We start from the raw sequence: 14,202 nt of genomic DNA on the forward strand, positions 1-14,202 counted from the left end.
AGAACTGAAATCCTTTTAGCTTTGTCTCCAAAGTATAAATGAGTTATTTATTAGTAAGAACACTCTTGCTCAAGGATAAACTTTAACCAGCCCACAATATAGGGTGGCTTTAGAGGGGAGGGAAGGGTGACTAACTCCCGAGGCGCCTGCGCTGGGAAGAGTTTTGCTCAGTACTGTCAAGTTCGCAGAACTGATGGGAGTCTCCATGGTCTTCAGCTTCTCATAGGAAAAAAGTCACCCAGTGGTTACAAACTGCTCCCAGTTACGGGACATATATTTCAAACGAGGGAGCACTCATTTAGACTGGAAAACTGATTAGAAGTACGTGTCAGTAGCATATTTTTGGTACGTGAAATCACCATATTTCCATCTCTTTGGTCTTTCAAGTTTAACACCAGAAAGGAAGCCACAAAACTATGTATCAGAGCCGTTATCAGGGACAGAACCCAGGGGCCCAAATGAAGTGTGTCACTGATGTGGTGGCATCTGTGTTCTCACGGTGCTGGGGCCTCGCTCGATGCTTTCTGTGGAGGGCCCTATCAGGACGCCCTTTTACAAAGGAACAGCATCTTGGCAACTGAACCCCAGGGTCGAGCCACAAGATGGACGCCTCCCTCCTCCCCCACAAACTCTCTTCAGTCTTCAGGGAAGAAAGACCCAATTTCAACAGTAAGTGAGGAGGAGGCCTTTAAAAAAAAAGTTTGATTTATGTAAGTTGAGTAACAGTCAGACTGTGTAAATACTGAAATTCTGGTCAGGAGCCTGTTATCTTGTAATACCCTCTTCCATCAGATTTTTAAGAACATCGTTTAGACTTCTTGTATAGATAACTCAGAAGTCGAAAGTCCGTCTTGTCATGTTATCTTGCTTAAGGAGATAGAACTGGTCATTTTGGCATTAGTAAAATTTTCACTTTTCTCAACCCAATTACCATCACTGAGTTCTGTTAATGTGCATGACACACGCTTCCCCTCATTAGGCATTTTGGACAAGCATCAGCATTTAAGGTCGTGAGAACTGGATTTTTGTTCCCTTTTAAGCATATGGTATTAAGAAAACTTAGCTGAAAAGTGGGATGTCTTTCTTCCCCCGGGCCGGCCGGCTTTCACAGCGTTCTTATAGAGTCAGCATGCTAGCTTACTCGGATAGACACAGGCAGACCCTCGCTCTGAAAGCACCCAGTGGGGAAAGACTTCCCTGAGGAATAAGGAGCCCTGATTTTTGAGGTGCCTTTCCCAACTCTGACAGGTCAAGTCAGTTCTAAAGTATGTCAATCAGACTTTCAAAAGACATTTCTTTGTTCGGGGGTATTTGTTTTTGTGGGGTTTTTTTCTGTTTTCCACATAAAATTCTTAATTGAGAATACCCATCTTCATTTTCTAATCAGTGTGAGAGAAGAGAGTAAAAAAGTCTAATCACTAAATGCAACTGTTATATCTATTGGAAAGCAAGGTATTAAGGGTTCTGCAATCTGAGACACTGACTGCCTATGGAAAAGGACTTTAAACCAGAGTTTCTCAAGATATGATCCCCAGACCAACAGTTTCAGCATCAGCTGGGAACTTGTTCAAAATGCAAAATCTTCGGCCCCATTCCAGAACTATTGAATCAGAAACTGGGGGTGGGGCCCAGCAGTTTGGGTTTAACACGCTTCCCAGTTCATTCTGATGCACACTAAAATTTGAGAACCGCGCTAGTTTAAATCACGCCAAAGGATCAGCTGGACCAGATCCTTGCCCTTTTCTGCTTATTGGAAGAGTCAGCTTGGCCTAAGTGATATTACCTGAGACAGACCGGTTATTGCACCCATCTGGGTTTGGCTCCACGGCACCAATTAAATCCTATAGTTGCATCCTTATTGGCCCTTCCTGGAAGTAATTTTCTTCACTCTTGGGTGCTGCATCCCTCCGTAGGAGTCACCAGGGACAGAACTGACCCTTTTCTCTTCTATAAATCCCGCTGCCCTTATACCTCCTCTGGCATCTCTGCTTTTTATCCTGTCACTTAAGAATCCTGCCTGCTATTGGACTTAGTGCAGGTTCAGGCCTTGGTTTTGAGTTTTCTTCATTCTCTTTCTGGAGAGACAACTGCACCCAGAAAATGTCTTTGTCAAGCCACAGATGGTCATGTTCAGGAGTGGAGCAGGAGAACATACATAGTAACATCCTTTAAAAATCTACATCTCACCCTGGAAAACTCATTTTGGTTGTTAACTTGTACTTCTTCTGACATTAACAACATAGCTCATAATAACAGTAGCTCATGTTTTTGAGTGCTCATGTTCAAGGAATCATTTTGAACGTTGACCATGCCTTCTGTCACTGAATCCTCACAATGGTCCAATGAGATACAGGCACTATCACTACCCCCAATTTACAGAGAAAGAAAGTGAGATCTAGAGATGGTTAAACAATGTGCCCCAGATCACATAGGCTGACCACCACAAAACTCTTCAAGCTTTTTGTTGACTAAAGTCAATGCTGGTCAGTTGCATTTTGGTTCCCTTCACTTGCTTCCCAGAACATCCAGCCTCTAGCAGAAACATCAGGGAGCAGTGAATTGACCAAAACTGGATGAAAAGAGAGATATAATGAAAAAACAAAAAAGCCTCTAGACGGAAAGGGATCGGGTTCTCCACTAACCAGCTGGGCCCTCAGCAAGGCACTTCCCCTCCTCCCTGAGTCTCAATTTCTCCAACTGTTAACTAGTCAGTAACATCTACTTCTCAGAGTTGTTGTGAGGATCGTAAGTGAAACTGCCTAGCAAGAGGCCTCCTGGTTGTATTTTCTCCCTGGGGTGTGAGAAGTTCATAATGCAGCAGCAGCATAAGCAAGGAGCAGCCTCAGTTGCTGAACCACAGTGCCTTTCATTCTTGTCACAGAGGGAAGTTGTTTCTCTGGCTGTGTTTTCTCTTGAGGGTAGGAGGGATAGTGCGATCTAGGTAAATAAGGGCAGAAGAGGAAAGGTTGGGAAGCACCCAGCCAACTGTCTCAGCGCTCCCGGCTGCCTTCCTCTGTGCCTCCCCCAGCACCTTGCTTCAGGCCCTATCTGTTTATTTAAACTGCTCCTGCAAAATAGCTGGCAAACAACAGGCTTCTCACGTATATTTGGGTACTTGTAGATGGAGCCAGACAGCGGGCTCTGTTGGAACGCCTTAACATTCAGGAAGGGCCCAGACCCGGCCCGCCTCAAAGCAACGTTGTCTCGGCTGGTCAGAACTCCCTGGAGGGGAGGACAGGGGAGTGCATGGTGGAAGCGATAGGTGACCAGCACCCCTCATGAAACATTTAATGTGGGAGCTCTGCCTAGGAAATAGGATAATATTCACGCAAGCTGGGAGGTGGGGGCTTGGAGTGGTGTGAAGTCCCACTCAACCTCCCTCTCCAGTGCTGCAATGGATTCCTATAAAGGAGGGAGGGCCGGGTGGTGGGGAGTCTGGAACTTGCCTCCACACCTTGGAGGAGAGACTACAATGGCCAGGCTAGCACAGACCTATGGGGCTCAGTCTTGGGAGGATAGCTGGTGGTGAGTGGAAAGTGAACGTGAAGCGTGAAGTAGGGAAACGATCACAAGGCAGGACCTTCCTCTGGGCAGGGGCAGTCCTGCACAGCGTGCTCCTAATGCAACAAGATGGTGAAAGTATTCCACGTGTTCTACAGCACCTCGCGTTTCTTTTTTGAGAGTGGCCCGTGCGTGCATGTGTAAGAGAGGAACAGGCAGAGTACCAAGTGTTTATGTATGTCGGAGGGTGAGAGCCTGGAAGGCAGGCTTCTCATCTCTCTGGAGCCCCTCTCTTGTCAATGTAGCCAAATGTTTGCTCTGCAGGGTCCTCCCATTTCCCCAGGCTAATTACATGCCTCTTTAGGAAAGGAAACAGTTTCTCAGCTGAGCTGGGAAGCCCAAGTCTCTGGTGCCCCCTCATCGTGGTGTCCTGGGAAGGACAGGAAAAGAAGCAGCTGTTCAGCTTCTCCTTGCTTCCCCTGCCCTCTCCAGGAGTGCCCAGCCCAAGCTGGAGACTGAGAATGTACCCTTCTTCCAGCAGAAGCCTCCAAACCTGCCCGAGCATGGCTGGGACAGGCGCGCATCGAGGAAACCCAAGCAAAGCATGAGACTAGGTGGTGGTTACAGGCCGAATGTCACCAGGTCCCTGAGGAAGTGAGTTGTTTATTCACGGCCCTTCAGCTGCTGCCTGGGAGTGAGAGGGCATGTGGCTGTCCCCACCCCTGCTGTGTACAGCTGCTGGGACACGGCCGGCCGGCTGCTTTGAGCTTGGCTGGGGTAGGGGTGGAGGGACACAGTGGGGAGGCAGGGGAGATTGGCCGAGGTCCCGGGGGACAAGGCTGCAAGATCCTCCTGTCCCCTCAGGGCCTCCCTCAGTCAGCACAGTCCCTGGGAAGTGGTTTTAGAAAGTGGTCCCCCTTGGGACTACAGGTGAGGGGGACTGTGGAGGGAGCAGTTACGGGAGCAGGAAACAGCTGGGCTGCCGCTTCCCTAGGAAGGTCACTCATGAAGCAGAGTCCAGGATGTGAGGGTTGTGGGCGCCTTTCCTCTTTCCATTACTGGAGAGAGAGAGAGACAGAGAGAGCATCCCACGTCTGCCGTCTCTTCCATACCTACAGCGAGACGGAAGCTGGTCAGCTGGGAGCGAGCGGGCCAGTGTGGAAGCACACAAGAGAAGATCTCTCTGGCCTCTTCTCTTTCGCCTTTCTCCGAGCCCCCATCTCAGGGCTACTCTAAGGTTCTAAGGTTGTCAATTCTCCTTTACACAAAGAAAATGCCAAAGTTGGGGAGACTGGGATTGGGGAAATCAGGAAGAGGAGTGAAGACGAAGATGAACTCCTGGGCCTGCACTGCCCAGTCAGCAGCTTCTCATTTATTACGCTTCTGTTACGTGCAGCTCAGAGCTAAACAAAGCGGCAGAGAGGAGAAACAGGGGATGTGCTGGAGCCCCTTGAGGGCAGGCGCTCTCTCAAGTCTTTGCTGTCATTGAAATTTTTATTGAGATCATTGTAAATTCAAATGCAGTTATAAGAAATAACACGGAGAGATCCCTTGTGCACTTTGCCCAGTTGTCCTGGATGGGAGCATCTGGCAACACTGTTGTACGATGTCACAGCCAGGCTAGTGACACTCGGGCAATCCCCCAATCTCATTCAGATAGCTCCTTTTCTTGTGTGCGTGTGTGTACTTGGTTCCATACCATTTTATCAGCTGTGTGTGTGCCTGAGCCATGACAGCCTAGACTCGGAACAGTTACAACACTACAGGGAAGAAGGATCCCTCGTGTTGCCCTTTTATAATGACCCGCCCTGCCCCCCAATCCTTGCCAACCACTATCCTGTGCTCCTTTTCTAAAGTTTCATTTCAAACATGTTATATAGAAGGAATCATATAGCATGTGACCTTCTGAGACTGGCTTTTCTCTCAACGTAATTCCTGCAGACCCGTCTGAGCTGGTGTGGCATCCACAGTTCACTCCTTCGTGTTGGTGAGCAGGAATCCGCGGGATGTTCGTACAGAGTTTAACGTTCCCCCGTCAAAGGACGTCTGAGTTGTTTCCAGTTTGCAGCGGTTACATATACGGCGGCTCTGAACGTTTGTGTCCAGGTTTTCTGTGAATATCCTGTGGTTTGCTATCCAGCAACAGCACCATGTGGGCACACAGTGGATCCTCAGATAGCGCTCCTTGGAAACAAAGGACGACAGTGTGCCTCAGCACTTCTGTCCGGGGTGGGGGGAGGGGGAGTGAAGGGGAATGTGAGGATTACGGCAACGACAGAAGTTACCTTTAACCACAAACTGAACATCAAGGCACCAGGGGAAGAAAAGATCAAAAGACACAGGTCATCATCAGCATTAAGCAGCTGGGAAGACAGGAGGCTGGGGTTACACATAGAGTCAAAAGGTAAGGTTCACTCTAGAGGTGAAAGAGGGTGACCAGAGGGGAGGTGGGGGTGGGGATGCAAAAGGGGTGACAGGGCATGTGTGTACGGTGACAGACGGTAATCAGTCTTTGGGTGTGAACATGATGCAATCTACACAGAAAGTGAAATATAATGATGTACACCTGAAATGTATATAATGTTATAGACCAGTTATCTCAATAAAAAATTTTTTTAAAACACACACACAAAAAGAAAGAGAATGAGAACAACTGACAAGTAGCTTAGGACAGTGTGAAATGACACACAAGGACAGCACAGGGATGCTGAGGCAGCCCTGAGAGTGAAGAGAGGAGGGATGTTGGAAGCAGATCTGATTCAAATCCTGCCTCCACCACTTCTTAGCTGTGTGTTCTGGTCAAAGTACTTAAATCTCTCTGAGATTCCACTCTTTTTTTTTTTTTTTTTTTTGTCTGAGGAAGATTGGCCCTAAGCTAACATCTGTGCCCATCTTCCTCAATTTTGTATGTGGGATGCTGCCACAAGATGGCTTGATAAGCAGTGCGTAGGTCCAGGCCAGGGATCTGAACTGGCGAACTGCAGGCCGCCGAAACAGAGCACACGAACATAACCACTACTAAGTGGTTGGCCCCTAGAGACTCCACTTACTAATCTGTAAAATGAAGATAAATATCTTTCTCATAAGAGTCATAAGGAATAAATAAAACAGAATATATAAAGTTCTTGACTCACAGTAGCCCCTGAATAAATGTTAGGTTCCTTCCTCCGTCTCCTCCCTAGCGGGAAGTAAGGGTAATAGATATTGGAGAGGGGCTAATCAGGAGAGACTCAGGAGTCTGGCTTAGAGGAAGCTCGCAGAGGGGCACAAGAGTAATAGGAGGATTTGAGCAAAGGTAGGGAGGTTGGACTCAGCAGTGGACTAAATTAGACGCAGGCCACCTCTTGGCAGCACTGGCATTGCCTCAAAGCAGACAGGAATGGGCAAGTGGTGGTCGGCCCCAAGGGGCCACCGGTTCTGCCACCCTTGGCTGGATGCGCCATGCAGTTTTGTCTGCTCTCAAAGTGAGCTTCTCCTTGCTTTATTAAAGGCCTGAAATGGATAGTGGGCGTCCCTCTTTGGAATGGCTACTGGGGTAGGCTGGGTAGGATGTCTTCCCCGCCAAGTACATGCACACTGTCCACCTACCCACCCCTCCCTTCAAATTCCAAGTCCTTGGTGCCTCCAGTGCCTTCCAGAAACTGCCTGACCCCACAGGCCTCCTCCCAGCCGTGCCTTTGATCTCACAAAGATGGTTAACCCTTTGATCCCATCATGGGACTGTCCCCAGCCTTAGGCCACTGGAAAGGGAGAAACAGAACCCTCCTTTCCCTGTTCCCACTCTTGCTTCTTTTGAGCAAACATTAGTTCCCTTTTGGCTCTCTCCTCTGGAAGAGAAGGGGATTGCAGGCTCTTGACACCCTGCTCCCTGTTCTCATCTACTCATCCCGCCTCTGGCACCTCCCAGGTCCAGGCTGGGCCAGAGGCACAGCTGGGAAGAGCCCCTGGCCTTTGAAGCCAGTATTTGGAGGGGAAGGGGCAACAGGGCACTGCCCTCCCACGTGCCTTGGTCTCCTCCCTCAGCCAGTTGTCTCTCCCATGGCCCTTTGGGTCTCAGAGGGCTTCCCTCCTCAAGTATGGGGTGGCGGGAGTGAGGTAGGAGAGGGAAAATGGAGACAGAGTTCCCCTTGGGTGTGGCCATCAGAAGGAGCCCTCCCCACCCCATTCAGGGTCCTGCAGGCCACTCTAGTGGTCACAGCAAACGTCCTGTTCTGTCCCTTACTTCTTTGTGCTCATCATCCCCTTTTTCACTGAGTTTATTGATACTTCTCTCTGCCAAACTCCTGCCTCCCAAAGTGATCTTTAAAAACGTAAATTAGATCTTGTCACTCCTCTGTTTGACTTATTCTAGTGTCTTCCTGTTGCACAAGCATGAAATTCACACAATCTGCTTTCTGCTCACGTACCCAAGCCCGTCCCAGCCTCCGTCTCTGGCTCTCCTTCCACTGCTGGCGCTCACCTGCCTGCAGGCTGCTCCTGCCCCGGCCCTTTGCATTTGGGTCCCGTTGTCCTAGGGCCTTCCTCTCAGATCTTCCTGGGGTGGGCTCCTCCTTAATTTTCAGTATTCAGCTCAAATGTCACCTCTTCCGAGGGTCTTTTTTGCCTTGACCTCCTTCCGCAGCCCCTCCCCAGGCCCTCCAATTCATCACCTTGTTTTACTTCCTTCATGGCCACCTAAAGTTATTTCGCCATGAGTCTGTGTGGTTTCCTGCTGGAATGTGTGCTCCTAGACATGGGGACCTCTCCTGTCCCATCTACCAGTGTGTCCCCAGCATCTAGAGAGGGCTTAACCAATGTTTGGTTGGATGATAGATGAATCCCCCTGAGGCTGCAGTGGGGCTGGGAAAGGCCCATAATGTGGCCTTGGAGACTAGACAACCACGTACACGTCTGCATCTCAGCTTTGCCACATATTAACTGTGCAGCCCCAGACAAGTCACTTTACCTCTTTGCATTTAACTGCCCTCGTATGTAAAACAGAAGTGCTACCACTTGGCTTCATAAGATTGCAGTGAGGATGAGAGAATTAACGTGAAAGCACAAAATAGATACAGAATAAGCACTGGTTTAAAATAAATCCACATGGTTATCCAAAGACAGTAAACAGAGCCTGGACGCTGTGCCCACTAATCTCTCCTCCACGCCTCTAATCAGCTTTATCAGTCTTTTTATTTAAGGAGGCTGACACACAAGGGAACTCCGATGGAGGCCTCCACAGAAAACCACTGCCGCAGGCCAAAGCCGGAACAAAGCCAGCCCACGGCCGGTTTTTCTACGGCCACGAGTGATGAAGAGTTTTTACATTTTTAAGTGGTCAAAAAGAAAATTAAACGAAGCAGACTGTTTCGTGAAACGTGAAAATTGTATGAAATTCAAATTTCAGTGTCCATAAGTAGTTTGATTAGAACACAGCCACGCCCATTCGTTTACGTCCCTCCGTATTGTTGTGGCTGCTTTTGTGCCACAAGGGGAGAACTAAGTGGTTCTGACAGAGACCAGGTGGCCCCTACAGTATTTCCTATTTGGCCCTTCACAGGAACAGCGTGCACACCTCTGGCGGACTCTGAAAGGTGAGCAGCTTGTCTGAGAAGCTGCGTGGAGGCAAGCAGAAGGCCCGCGAGGCCGGGGCCGCTCCCCTCCGGGGCTCTCTGCCGCCGGCTTTGGAGGGCCTGCTTCCTCCCCCCCACCCCACTCCCCAGCCCACCCCCCACCCCTGGCCACAGCGGCAGCGCCCGCCTCTGGGAGCCCGAGAGGCCGAGGGTGGCACATGCTGCTGAGCCTTCTGGGGAGGCCCAGAGAGGGCCGCACTCGAGCCCGCGCTGCTGCAGCTCCCCTGACCTCCCTTTGCCCTTAGTTTTTTCTAGAAGTTGGGAGGTGGGGTGGATAAAGTGGCTTAACCTCCGGGACGTCAACTCTCCTACTCAACGGAGGAGCCCTAGGCACTCGCTGTCCTCCTGGAAGCTGTTCCACGTCCGCACCGCAGGCCACAGGCCCGCACAGGAGGCAGCCTGTAAGAGCCCTGCTACGTTCTTCTCAGGGAAAAACAGGAGAGCTAGCTGCTCAAGCAGGTGCAAAGTCTGCTCCTAATGACAGGTCTCTCTCTCCGGGGAGCTTATAATCACCGTGGGAGGCTCTCCCTTCATGTAGCAGAGACTCAGGGGCGATGGAGCCTGTGAGATCGCGGGAGACTGCTGTGTGGCCTTGTGGGTGGGGACGTGTGCGCACATTCTCGGGGCTGTGGAAGGAAGGGACAAGAATCAAAATGAAAATGCAAAGTCTCTGTCCTTGCAGAAGCCAGGGTGCTGGGGATGAACAGGAGGCCGAGAGCAGGGGGGCCACTGACTGCCGTCTCAAGTGCAGAGTGAGGGCACAGTGCAAAAGTGTGCCACTGCAATGCCTCCTTCCTTCTGGTCCTTCCTCCATGATCTCTGGGAAGTCTGGAGGGCTGGGGCCAAGCCGCTGCCACTGCCCTGCTCCCTCTCAGGAAGACAGGTCTATTTTACCAGGGAGCAGAGACAGACTGTTGTCCTTTCTCGTCCGTGCTCAGGGTCCAGCACCCAGTAGCCTCTGCCCCCTTGGGTCACCTTCCTTAGATGGAGACATGGTCAGAGGACTAGAAGTCAAGGCTGGGCTCCAACACTCAAGGCTGTGTGGCCTAGCAAGCCACTTATTACTTCTCTAAGTTTACATTTCCCTCCTTTAACAACACCTGTCTCCCAAGGTCACCGTAAGGAGCAAATGACATGTCGCACATGAAATCATTTTGAAAACCATAAAGCCCAGGAAGGAATACACATGGCAATGAGCTACGATCCTTGTGCCCACACCATTCCAAGGGACAGAGTGAGCCTACTCATTGTGCTAATGGTGAGACAGGCCCAAAGTGGCTGAGTGGCTTCAAAATAACCTAAGCAAAGCATGCCCCAAGCAGAGTTAGAGGGGCTGGAAGCCTCTATCACGAAGACGTTATATGCAACCAAGATGTGAGCGAGGGGAGGAAGGCCTGTCCCAGAGCCGGGAGGCCCTGGCGATGCTATCACAGGCTCTATCACAGGCAGCCCCCTGCCTGTGGTCTGATGTCAGCATCTCCCTGATAGGGCTCAGCTTCCTGTGTCAGCCCCGGCCGTTAGACGGAGATGGGGGTCTGCTTCCCGCCATCGCTACCGCAGAGGGGCCTCCTGACCTGCTCTCCTCTGCTGCCCCTCTGCTCAGGGTGGTAGAGTGGCAGCGAGGTTTTGAATCCGTGCATTTCAGGTGGCACCTGTCTCTCCCCTCTTTTATTCTTGGAAGGTGTTAGTAAAGTTCTAGAAACCCCTGTGTGACCCCTGGGGAGCTCAGCACAAAGAGAGTGGGCCTTGGGTTCCAGTCCAGCTCTGTCACTCTGTAGCCACATAACTCTTAGTAAGTCCCCTCTCCGGTGCCATTTTCCTCACCCTATAAAATGCAGAAGTGACGCCTGTCCTGCCCACCCTCAGAGGGGTGAGGAGCCAATGGGAGTGTCTGTGCATGTGCTTTGAAAACAGTGCCACTTACATGCAAGGGACTGCTATTTTTACAGAACGGGGAGTGGGGAAGCAGGCTCAGACTGGCAGGGCGATGGGGGCAGAACCGGGCCCCGAGCCCGGGGTGGGGGTGAGAGGGACGAGGTTGGTGTTATTTCCACTCTGTGTCAGGCATGACACTTGATTCTCACTCCCACACGCTGTGGGATGGGTCCTCCACTCCCCTTTTAAAGGGGCAGCCTAGGCCCCGCAAAGTTAAGTCACTTTCCCAAGTTTTCCGCTAGGAAGGGCAGAGCTGGCCAGCAAGCCCAGGTCTGACTCCAGAGTCCATGATCTGCGCACCCGGCCGTCTCCAGAGAGCCTGTTCTGGGTGTGAGCACAAGAGTGAAATGGGGCAGGAGGAGAAGGGTGAGCTGGAGAGAAGGAAGGGAGAGATGGGGAGCATTCCTCAGCGTCAGGCACAGCACCTGGTCTATGAAGGTGCCAGGGCTACTGCCAGCCCACATTTTTATGCAAACAAGAAAAAGGTAGACACAGCCATGAGCTCTGCCTAGCTGTGCCAGTGAAGTGAATAACACATACACCTGTACATGGCAGCCCTCGGAGGGACTCTGAAGTTAAAGAAAAGAAAAACCCAACAAAGTCTAGGAAGCGATGGAGTTGGAAAGTAAAGAGTAGCTGGAGATGGGGGAAGAAGAAAAACTGGGAAAAAAGATAAAAATGGGAGGCATGTCAAAGGGGGTTGTCATGCAGAGGAGGGAGGGGGCAGGGGAACTCGGCCTGACCTCTCTGCTCCAAACCCGGCCCAGAGCGCTCCTGTGCGCGCTCCCAGCGCACCTGGCAGGCACACCCGGCAGGAGGGCTTGCTCCCCGCTCTCTCACCTGCTGGACCGTCAGCTCCGCACGCACGGGCTGGAGAGGGATGCTCTAGCATACGCTCTTCACCGCGCACTGGACGACAATGAGGCCTCTTTTGGCCAACACGGCTGGAGGGTGCTTAGCCTCTGGTCATGGAGCCCAGCAGAGAGGCCCCTCCCACCAGTTCTTTCTGTTCCTCTGGGGCTCCAGAGTCTGGGGGCCAGGGGCCCTGCCCAGACTCCTGGACTCAGGCCTGTGCCTCTCTTTCCCGCAGGCCTGGGGATGGATTGTGAAAAAGTGGTACCATACCTTGAGGCAAAAGGTTAGTTCACCATCTAATTATTAATTACTCACTTGCTTATTATCTTGAGCATTGCGTCAGGACCGTGAGAATGGCTTTATAGCCATTTAAGTTAGTGTCAGCTCCCCTCACCCTAGACACACACACATGTCCAGGTACAGTAGTAATTCCTTCCAGAAGTCACGCCAACCCAGCCTATCACCATAACTCCTGGCACATTCAGGCCACCCCTTCCAGCATGGGAAAACCTGCCCAGCCACCAGGATCCAACATCATCAGATCCCCGAGATGGATCCTTCCCCATGTCATCTCGCCCACCCCTTCCCCCTGGGCTGTGTTCACTGGACTTGGCGAGCCTGCGGGACACTTAGGGAAGGGAGGTTAGAGATTTTGCAGCTTACCTCAGATGCCCAGGGAAGTCCCTCCTGTAGCCTGACTCCCAATCCTCGTGCTGCATTTCTAGTGTTTTCTCCCTTCTCTGGCCCTCCTTGCCTCCGGATGAGTGAATGGTAGGAGAGCACCTACGGGTGAGTAGAGCAGACTCCTCCTCCTTTTATTCCTGTCTTGCAGTCGGAGAGTCAGCCCTACAGGGAAAATGGGAGCGAGACCTCGGGGCCTCTTCCCTTGCTCCCTCCTGCCCCTTGCTTGACCCCTCTGTTTTCCCCACTTGGAAGAAAGTGGAGTCCCAGCCAGCACCAAACCCCCTCTGAGCGCCACGGCCTCCTGACCTGGGCTTTGCCCGGGGCCTGCTGCTGCAGTGGCCGCTGCTGAGGCCCGAGCGGCACTGATTTAGTGAGAGTAAGGAAAAGGGCTCGAGCACCCAGGGGGAAGGGGCCTCAGCCTCCGGCGTGCTTCCGCTCTGCCACCTTGGGCAAGTTACTTGACCTCAGTTTCCCCATCTGTAAAAGGACGTGGCCCTGCCTCCCTCAGAGGTCCCCGTGAGAATCCAGCCTGGTGCTCCGGTGAACATGCTCTGTAAGCCCTTAAGTACAGCACAGAAACAGGTCATTACCGCGCACCGTCGCCAGCATGCTGGCCTCAGACGCCCAGCTCGGAACCACCCCACTCGGCCCTCCTGCCCTGCAGTTTTCCCACGCACGGCACTCGGTTCACTTTCGACCTCTGGAGTTGGTCTGTAGCCTTGAGACTTTTGCACTTGCTGACATGTTGCTGAATTTACTTTTGCACCACTTTCCATTTCCCAGAGTAGACTAACCTCCACTTGTGCAGAGAATGTATCTCGTATGTTCTCTACACAGCATCACATTTAGGATTCTGTCCTTAAGACGGAATGGACAAACGCCTCGAGACTCTCCTCTAAGTATATTATTGATGCAGTGGCCTTCCTTCTTCCCAACACGCTCTGCATAAAATCTGAGACTAAATGAAGTTAAATGACTTGCTTGCAGGCATAAAGTTACTATATCCTAGCACCAGCCTGATTTGTAATTGTTACTTAATAAATGTTTGTTGAATGAGAAATGAACAACGACGGGATGCACAGTAAGTGCCAGTGCCTCTGTCTCACTGCAGAGCCCACGCTCTTTCCACGTAGCACAGAGTTTCTCACTGAGAAGCTGGTGAAAGATCTCGTGGGGGTGTGGGGCTGTGGGGCTGGCAGGCTCTGTCGCCTCTGGCTGTCGCTCCCTGTTCTCCAACCCCACCCTGATAGTCAGCCCTCGGGCGGTCTGGGCTCCAGAGCAGAATCCCCGGTATTCACACAGTCTGCTCCTCCTCCAGGCATTTCAGAACCTAGCCCAGTTAACTAAGCGAAGCGTCTTTCCCTTTCAGAGACTTCCAGGAAGGTTGTCTGGTTCTCTCCTGGAACCCTTAAAGGGACAGGGAGAGCATTCATTACCTTTTTTGCCTCCTCCTCCCTGCCCTGAGGGAGCCCCATCAGGCGCCTAACGCCAACCCCAATCTATCCTGTCACTTGGGTTTTGGAGAGCCATTGCCGCTCCAGTTGTGGGCTCCCTGACTTGGATCATTCTGCTAATGCGCCTAAAGCATGGGAGGTGAAAGGACTCAGGACTGGCCGTA

The sequence above is a fragment of the Equus asinus genome, chromosome 25, assembly GCF_041296235.1.
Source record: "Equus asinus isolate D_3611 breed Donkey chromosome 25, EquAss-T2T_v2, whole genome shotgun sequence".
NCBI classification, from domain to species: Eukaryota; Metazoa; Chordata; class Mammalia; order Perissodactyla; family Equidae; genus Equus; species Equus asinus.